Here is a 7,709-nt window from a genome sequence, read left to right as displayed (position 1 = left end):
TTCTTTCATGTTCACCTTTTTATATTTTCTCAGCTCTTGTGTTTGAACTTCAGAGTTTCTATGACATTCTGGCCTTTTGCTTCTCTATTTCATAAAAGATTCATCTCTGGCACTTAAAGATTATACTCCGTTTCAGTGGGGAAAGTATTCTAAGCTTTTTTTTAAAGCCTTTGCCTTTAGGAATATGTATTCCAAACTTTCTTCTCCTGGACAATGGGTGGCTGCTAAATAATGCACAATCCTGATTGTGGTTTGTCGGTGTTTAAATTCTTTCTTTCTGGCTGCTTGCAGTATTTTTTCTTTGACCTGGAAGCTTTGAATTTTAGCTATGATTCTTCTGGGAGTTTTCAATTTTAAGTTTCTTTCAAAAGGTGACTAGTAGATTCTCTGTATTTCTACTTTGTCTTCCAATCTGGGAAGTTTTAATTTCTTGAAATATGATACCTAGGCTCTTCTTTGATCATGGTCTCAGATAGTTCAATGATTCTTAATTTTCCTCACCTTGATCTGTTATCTAAGTCAGTTAATTTTATCTTATGAGTTACATTTACATTTTCTTCTATTTTGGGGGTGATTTAATTTTGTTTTAATATATCTTATTTCAAGGAATCATTGATTCCTATTTGGCCCATTCTAATTTTCAGTGAGTTTGACTGAACAAGGTTGTGTATCTCTTGTGCCAAAATATTTCCAATATTTACTTCCAAAGCTGTAGTTTCTTTTCCAGCTTTTTCCTCTTTTTTTTGCATTGACAAAATATTTTAAAATTCTTTTAAAAACAACTCTTCATCTCTTGAAATTATAACTGAATTTGTGCCAAGCTCTATTTTTCTTTGAGGCTTTGCTTGTAGATGTTTTGAAGTCATTATCTTATACATTTGTGTCCTGAGCATTCTGTTATCCTGAGCATCCTTAAGATGCATGTTTTTTTTTGTTTGGTCATTCTTCTATCCTTCTGATTTTAGATGATGTCAGGGCTGAGTTTTTTCCATACTTCTAGAAGGAAGGACAAGGATGGTCTTCTTGCTGTTTTCTTGGGGTATTTTGTGACCTGTTATTTCAGGATCTCATGGATAGACTGCAGACATGCAAGTTTTTAGTGCTTCAAAAATGATCTAATCAGGGAAAAGTCTGATTACTCTCCCTTTGGTCCTAACTCTGCAAATTCTTGACCTGAGTTTGAGTCTGATGATCTCAGCTACTATCAGTCAGCTGGGAAGCTCTGATAGTTCTGAGGGATGGAATTTCAGGCTCCCCTTGGTTCTGGGATTCCTGCCCTGGTTATTCCTCTGCAGATTGAATTCTCTACCCATGTTATCCCTGTTTGCAGGTCAGTCTATCCTAAGTAAAGTATCCTAATATGCATTTATATTATTTATTATAATATGCAAAGTATCCTAATATGTATTTGAGAATACCCCATTAGGGGCCTGGGACCTCCTCTTGCCCTTTCATTCTCTTTCCTTGCCTACTGGAGTGATCTGCTTGGCTGCTCCTTGCAAGACCTTGTCCCATATCCTTACACCTCTCTGTCTTCCACTTGAGCTAGAAAAATGATTCGCCGTGACTTTTCTTAGATTTCCTATTAGGATTTGGTTGGGTGCATTTTCTTTTTCTTTTAAATTTAATTTCACACTCCCCATCACTTGCAATAACTAGTTTCCAAAAAATGTTAAAGAATATTGAGTCTCAAATTCTCTCCTTCCCTTCTCCAAATCCCTACCCCCTTGAGATGGCAAACAATCCCATATAGATTTTACATGTGCAATCAGCAAAACATTTTTTCATATTAATCCTTTTGTGGAAAGAAACTCAAATAGAAAAAAATTAAGAAATTGAAAATGTTTCCTTTGGTCTAGATTCAGACTCAGTTCTTTTTCTCTGGAAGTAAATGTCATTTTTTTTTATCATAAGTCCTTTGGGATAATTTTGGATCATTGTATTGCTGAGAATAAGAATACTTATTCCTATCACTGTACAATGTTCTCCTGGTTCTGCTTATTTTATTCTGCTTTAGTTCATGTAAGTCTTTCCAGGTTTTTCTGAGCTCCTCCTGCTTATCATTTCTTATACTCAATTGTATTCCATTACCATCATATACTATAACTAATTCATTCCTCATTTGATAGGGAAATCTTTGCCTCCCTAAAAAAACTGCTTTAAATATTTTTGTACATATAGGTCCTTCACCTTTTTGTTTTTTATCTCTTTGGAATACAAACCTAGTAATGGCATTGCTGGATCAAAGGGTATATGCTGTTTTTTTATAGCCCTTTGGGCATAGGTCCAACTTGCTCTCCTGAAGAACTGAATCAGTCCACAACTCTCTCAAAAGAGTGTTCATGTCCCAGCTTTCCAATATCCTCTCCAAGTTTTGTCATTTCCCTTTTCTGCCATAATAACCAATCTGATAAGTGGAGGGCTGTACCTTAGAGTTCTTTTAATTTGCATTTCTCAAAAAGTGATTTAGAACATTTTTGCATGACTATAGATAGTTTTGATTAATTTGTTTGAGAACTTCCTGTTTATTTCCTTTGATCATTTATCACTTAGTGAATGACTTGTTTTCTTATATATTTAACCCATTTCTCCAAGTATTTGAGAAATGAGGACTTAGAGAAACTTGTAAAAATTTTTGCATCATTATGATTACTGTGTATTACTTTCCATCTTATTTACTCCTGTTTGGTTTCTGACTTCCACCTCCTCAGATTTGCCCTCTTTTTTATCAGCCTCAACACCCTTCTCTTATTCCCTTTCCCTCCTACTTTTCTATAGGGTAAGATAGTTTTCTATACTCATTTGATTATGTATTTTCTTCCTTCATTGAGCCAATTCTGATGAGAGTAAGAATCATATGTTCTCTTCCCCAGTTACCCCATCTTTCCCTCTGTCGTGAATGCTCTTTCATGCCTCGTTTATGTGAGATAATTTATTCCATTCTATTTTCACCTTCCCCCTCCTCCCAATACATTCCTCTTTTGTATCATTCCTTCATATTCAACTCAAGTTCTTTGGCATTACAAGAATCATTTCCCCATGTTGAGGTCTTGATTTCTCTTTCATGTTTACTTTTTTATGATTCTCTTGAGTCATGTATTTGAGAGTCAGATTTTCCATTCAGCTCTGGTCTTTCCATTGGGAATATTTGAAAGTCCTCTAATTCACTGAATAACCATTCCCCCCCCCCCTGAAAAATTATGCTCCATTTCACTGGAAAAGTATTTCTTGGTTGAAGTTCTAGCTCCTTTGCCCCCTGGATTATCTCATTACAGGCCCTCCTATCCTTTAATACAGAAGCTGTTAAGCCTTGTTAAGCCTTGCTAAGCTTGCTGAGATTGTGGCTTCACAAAATTTGAATTGTTTCTTTTTTCACTTCTTGCAATATTTTCTCTTTATCCTGGGAGTTTTGGAACTTGGGTATACTATTAATGAGAGTTCTCTTTTTGGGATCTCTTTCAGGAAGTGACTGGTGGTTTCTTTCAATTTTTATTTTGTCCTCTGGTCCTAGAATATCAGGGTAGTTTTCCTTGATGATTTCTTGAAAGATGATGTCTAAGCTTTTTTTATGATCATGGCTTTTAGGTAGTTCAATAATTCTTAAATTGTCTCTCCTGAATTTATTTTCCAGTTCAGTTGTTTTTCCATGAGATATTTCACATTTTCTTCAAATTTTCAATTCTTTTGAGTTTGATTGCTTCTTGATGCATCATGGAATTATTAGCTTCCATTTGTCCAATTCTAATTTTTAAGACATGATTTTCTTGTGTGAGCTTTTGTACCATTTTTTCCATTTGGCCAATTCTACTTTATAAAGATTTCTTTTCCTCAGTGAATTTTTGTACCTCTTTTTTTAAAGAGTCAATTCTATCTTTCAAGAAGTTTTTCTCCTTAGTCATTTATGTATAACTTTTTCCATTTGACCAATTCTGCTTTTTAAGAAGTTCCTCTTTTTGGATTTTTATGCCTTTTTTGCCAATTGGCCTATTTTTTTTCAGGTATCAATTTCTTCTTTTTTTTGTGTGTGTGCCTCTGTTACCAAGATGTTGAGTCTTTTTTCATGATTTTCCTGTATCACTTTCATTTTCCCCCCCTAATCTTTCTTCTTCCTTTCTTACTTGATTTTTTAAAAAACCCTTACCTTTCACCTTGGAGCCAATACTATGTATTATTGGCTCCAAGGCAGAAGAGTGGTAAGGGTAGGCAATGGGGGTCAAGTGACTTGCCCAGGGTCACACAGCTGGGAAGTGTCTGAGGCCATATTTGAACCTAGGACTTTCCGTCTCTAGGCCTGGCTCTCAATCCACTGAGCTACCCAGCTGCCCCTTCTTACTTGATTTTTAAAATCCTTTTTGAGCTACTCCATTAATTCTTTTTGGGCTTGAGAGCAATTCCTATTTTTATTGTAGACTTTGGATGCAGCAGTATTGACTTTATTGCTTTCTTCTGAGATTTGAGTCTACTGTCACCAAAATAACTTTCTCATTGTTTGCTCATTTTCCTATCTTTTTCTTTTCTTTTAGTTAAAAAAATACCTGTGGAAGTTGGGCTTTATAATTGTGGTGATGGGAGCACTATTCTAAGCTTCAAGTTCTTTGTGTAGCTGCCTTCAGAACTGGCACTGGCCATTTTCAGTTCCTCCAGAGTGATATGATGTAAGGAGAAGTGTGTTTAATACTCTCCAGGCCTATGCTCTGGTCTGTGAGTAACCTTAAGCATGCTTTTACCCCTTGGACCTGTGTGTGCCATTTCCTTCTCCAGCCTATTTTACAGATGAGGAAACTGAGGCAAACAAGGGTAAGTGATTTGCCCAGGATCATACAGATAATGTCTGGGGATAGATTTGAATTCAGGAAAATGAGTCTTCCTGACTCCAGTTCCAGCACTCTTTCCAAAGTACCTGGCCTATTTACTATTAAGGAATGGCTAGTAGTCATTTTGTCTATCTAAATTATACCTACATCTTATATGTTCAGCATCAGAGAAATTCAATACAAGGATTTTTCTAATTTAATAATTTCCTTTTATATTCTAGGTGGGCTAATTTTATTCTTATAGAAGTGTTGGGCACTGAATCTGTATTCTTAGTTTCTCCAGGGGACCTCTTACTGTTGACATTTTGGTCTGATTTGCTATAGGTTTTCTTTTATTGTCAAACCAGGATAGAACTCTCTGGGGGACCCTTTGTTGTTGGCTAACTTGGGAAGAGTCTGTGACCATCTCTTGGCATCCCTTGCTATTTACTGAGCTTGAAACTTTGGGCAGAGTTCATAACACAGGATCACTGTTTTACTTGTCCTTTGCTTGTCATTTTCCTATAGGTGATCTTGGGCTGTAGTTTGTCTTTTCATTTCCTGGTCACTACTCTATGTGATTGTTAGAATTTTTCTTTGAATAGTTCTGGAGGGAGTTGGACTATAGGATGGTGCAGTGGAGTGGGAAGGACAGGATGGTTTGTAGAGGGGTTGTTGAATATTCTTTTCTGCTATGACAAAGTAAATCTCCCTTTTATCAACTGCCTAATGACCTGTTAAATGAAATATTAAGTGCAAAAGTGAACACAAGGTAATTTTGTTACTATCTTGTTAAGCTTTATATATATATACATATATGCACATATATGTATATATATATATAACATCTATCATTAAAAACTATAGCAGATGTTTTTTATATAGTCTCCTTTCCTATATCTTTTCGTATCTTGGAATGTCTGTTGATGACTAAGTTTATAATAAAAAAGAAAATGAATAAATCAGAGGAGATCAGTGTAATCAGTTGAGTAATTTTTGCTAAAATTCCCTTAGACAGAGCCGTGGATTAAACCACAGGCCTTGGTAGCCTTGCAGTGTTTTGATCTCATTCAACTTCCTGAGTGTATAGGCCTCTCAGAGGACTAATTAGCTACTCTGCCTGGCAGACAACAAAACAGACAGCCAGTCCCCAGCAAGGAGAGCCCTGGGCTATGGGGTTTGAGCAGGTTCCCCTGGAATGGAGCAAGCCCTGACCACAGGCACCCCATGCCTCCCACCCTGGCTCCTTGCTTAGATTCTGAATGCACAGTCTTGTTTTATTAGAAAAGCAAAGAATCATGGTTCCAGAGCGACAAACCAGCAGCCAGATATAAGACTCATAGAGTTAAAAGGGACTAGGATGCCTTTCGTTCAAATTAATAGCTGAAAAGGAATCCTCTCTACAACAACCCTAGCAAGTGGCCAACCAGTCACTACCTGAAGAACTCTAGAAGAAAGATAAACTCAACTGCCTCCCAAGGCAGCCCATTCTACCTTTGGATACCTGATTGTTGGGAAGTCTTTGCTTATATTAAATCAAAATGTCTGCAACTTCTACTCAATTGTTAGTCTTGCCCTTTGGAGCCAAGTAGAACCAACTACTTTGTTCTTATCCATGATAGCCTCCACAGATGCTTAAAGACAGTTACTGTGCCTACCCTAAGTGTGTTTTTCAAGCTAAGAATACGCACTTTCTTCAATCAATCCTCAAAAGTAGGATTAGAGCATGACCTTCCTGGTCATTCTCCTCAAGATGTGGTCTGGCTTGTTAAGATGGTCTTAAGATGTGGCAGCATGAACTCAACATAATATTACAGATAGTGTTTAATTAGGGCAAAGTATAGGGATTGCTTATTGTATGTAAGTCCATAGATTAGGTGCTGGAAATAAATACAGCCCCCTTCCCCCATAATTTTTGCCTTCAAGGCCCTTATAGTCTCATAGTCTATTTTCCCCCTTCTTTCTGGACACTATGGCTCCATCAATGAAGTCAGGGTTGCACTACCTTTTAGGGGAAATCATTACTCATGCTGAAATTGAATTAACATTAATTCAAAAGATCTTTTCATATAAATTGTAGTCTAGTTTCAGCTCACCTATCCTTCTGGCTGCTTGTCATCCATTAATTTAACATTCACATCTAGATCTTCATTCAACTCATTCATGAAAATGTGAAATAGCACTGGGACAAATTCCTTTCCTAATTCAGTGGCATTCTATGTTATGTCTTATGACTTTAGGAAAAACTATCCAGAGTTCTTAGAGTGTTTGTCTTGCTGGGAAAACTATACTAGGTTCATATATCTCCACATAGGACATATCCATGGGGGAGCATACCCTCCAAATGGACATTAGGTCAATAACAACTATTCTTTGCATCTTATAACTCTAAGGTGACTTGTCTGAGGTCATCAAGGTGAGATTTGAACCCAGATCATCTGTTTCCAGTGTCAGTGTTCTTTCTACTACATCATGAATAGTGCATGAAGCCCTGCCAAATGGTTTCCTTTCACTTCAGTCAACATTTATTAAGAAACTTTCCTTAGAGTCAGCCAGACATCTTGATTAGGGATGACTTTCTGGAAATCAAATAAGATCACTGGCTTGTTCCTTTAAGGTCTTAAGGCCAAGTCAGTTCCTTGTCTTTCCTCCAACTCAAAATGCTTTGCCTCAGCTTTAATCTTTCCTTTATTCTAATCTCTGAAAAAGATGTAACACTTCTTGCCAAGGTAAATTCTTTTGTACCCTTGTTCCTAGACTCTTTTCTGTCCAAAAGATTGCTCCCACAACCATCCCCTTTCTCTAATCTTTTCTTAAAACCCATATGTTCTTATCTTCTGATCTTCTGTCTTGGAATCAATGCTAGATATATCTAGGTATATATATATATATATATATATATATATATATATATAT

This window comes from Gracilinanus agilis, chromosome 2 (assembly GCF_016433145.1).
Source record: "Gracilinanus agilis isolate LMUSP501 chromosome 2, AgileGrace, whole genome shotgun sequence".
Lineage (NCBI taxonomy): Eukaryota > Metazoa > Chordata > Mammalia > Didelphimorphia > Didelphidae > Gracilinanus > Gracilinanus agilis.
Note: the sequence above shows the minus strand (reverse complement) of the source record.